The 2,204-nt window shown below is 40.9% G+C and overlaps 1 protein-coding gene across 1 annotated transcript in view; it reads right to left on the bottom strand.

Annotated features, from left to right (window-relative positions):
* Positions 1 to 1,580: 1,580 nt before the first annotated feature.
* The window catches only part of LOC115179310 (heparan-sulfate 6-O-sulfotransferase 1-A-like), a 30,715-nt gene continuing 30,091 nt past the window's right edge, over positions 1,581 to 2,204 (bottom strand). Inside the window, exon 4 of the mRNA XM_029740708.1 lies at positions 1,581 to 2,204. This exon is cut by the window's right edge and continues 1,511 nt beyond it. The gene's annotated coding sequence lies outside the window, so the exon portion shown is untranslated.

Here is a 2,204-nt window from a genome sequence, read left to right as displayed (position 1 = left end):
GAACACTATCATTAACATGAACCTGTAGAGAGGAGGAGGAGGAGGAGGAGAAGGAGGCAGTTGTATTTGGTATTAATACTGACTAGTCCCAGTTATTGATGATATATTGGCATATCATTTTAATATTATTCAACATATTAAATCACATATAAGAGAAACACGTTACGGCCCATCTCTAACTTGTAATCCATATCGCTTCCATTGACTCAGCCGAACCCACATCTGCTTTCCCGTTAGGTGTGTGTGTGTGTGTGTGTGTATAAATAAATGTCTGATTAATGATAATTCAACCGAGGGTCCAAGAGGACAAGCCATGGGTCATGGACAGTATAAATCTCTGGGTGTCAGTGGGGCTCTACTGTATATTTATTTGACATTAACGAGCAATACAGACACACACAGACTCTGGGCTATGTTCTTTATAAGACCCTCTATGAACTCACTGTCACAGTGGTACGATTTAGCCTCAACCTCGTAGGATGGCTGGGGCCCTGATGAGATGGTAAGTCACGGTATGGCCCGTTTTTCATTGTCCTTTAGAAGAATCCACACCTGATAGATAGGAGAGTTGCTCCTAAGCCTTTTTTTTAACTTGTTTTACTTGTCTGCTCTTGGAATAACAGCAACCCTGGGTTGTGTGTATTGACACAAAGGGTGAATCAGAGATTATAGACATGGAGTTTAGTATAGTCCACCATGTACTCTCTATCCAGGGAAATATTGTTCAGCCTTGTGGTGTGTCAGATGTCCATGCACTTTAGGGACCAGAATGGAAATAAGACTCTGACTTCCTGTATATGTTTTTAAGATGTACGTATTCTTGTGTTTTTTAAACTGGCAAATAAAATCAATCAATCAAAGATCACTGGGTTGCTATATTGGGCACCTGAGTGGCACAGTGGTCTAAGGCACTGAATCTCAGTGCAAGAGGCGTTACTATAGTACCTGGTTCGAATCCAGGCTGCATCACATCTGGCTGTGATTGGTAGTCCCATAGGGTGGTGCCCAGTGTCGTCTGTGTTAGGCTGTCATTGTAAATAAGAATTTGTTCTTAACTGCCTTGCCTGGTTAAATAAAAAATGGTAAAACAAATATTAATCATGAGGCTGCTTACAACTGCTCTTCCCTGGCTCCCTCTCCTGTCCTTGCTCCATGAAGGGCATCAAGTGTTGTTATTTACACCTCACCTCTATCGACCTGACTCTACTAGATTCCTCATCCTAGCTCATTCTACCCCACCCACTCTTCCTCCTCCTCCTCCTCTCCTCAATCCACCAAGGACATGAAGTGTAATTTACTCCCCAAAACCCCTCCACTCAAGCCACAGGCTGTTCCCACTGGCCTTGGATAGAGGTGTGTGTGTAGATTGAATTAGACAGTAGATCAGTGTTGACAGGACCAAGGCTGTCATTAAGAGGGAACAGGCTGTTTTATGAGGTCAAGGTTCTGCAGTTTTACTGTGTGTGTGTGTGTGTGTGTGTGTGTGTGAGAGAGAATGAGAAAAAGAACTAGAGAGAGAAAGTATAACATATACAGTATATGAGTGCACCAATGTTGGAAATAACACTAAAACAAGGGAAAGTTTTTCAAAAATTGAATATTTTAATTAGTGGTTTGATGATCTGTTTTTGCAATCATAAGATCATTTCCTGAATGACACTTATAGTGGAAACGGGACACCATTGGCAGAACATTCAAAAAACTAGTTGAGACACACAGGAAGTAAACGTTTGTGATGGAAAATATTAAATTTCATTCAACAGAAATATTTAAGACACTAGTGTAAGCGATACGATTGTAAAGAAAGTTTATAGCAGTATGACCTGGTATAATTTGAGTTTGAGGGACTCCAAAAGCGTTACCATCGATGAGTAGTGCTGTAGTTGACATAATGGTGTGTGTGTGTGTGTGTGTGTTATTTTGGACATATTCACGTAGGGAGTGATACAGAGTCAGATATCAAGGTGACCTAGGGTTAAGGGAAACGTCTACCTCAAACATTTGTCTCTCCCTCCATGTTAAGAATACATGAAAAGGGTTCCCATTCAGCCCTCTAACACTAGGCTAAGAGATTGGTCATATAGCATGTCAATCACACAGCAATGCTACTTCAATTCTCTCGATCTCACACACAATCACACAGGATATTTACAAATGCATACACACTATTTACACTATTTACATGTGTATGTGCACACAGACAG

Source organism: Salmo trutta, chromosome 39 (genome assembly GCF_901001165.1).
Source record: "Salmo trutta chromosome 39, fSalTru1.1, whole genome shotgun sequence".
In the NCBI taxonomy this organism is placed as follows: Eukaryota; Metazoa; Chordata; class Actinopteri; order Salmoniformes; family Salmonidae; genus Salmo; species Salmo trutta.
The sequence above is the reverse complement of the archived record's forward strand: the minus strand, read 5'-3'. Positions and strand labels throughout refer to the sequence as shown.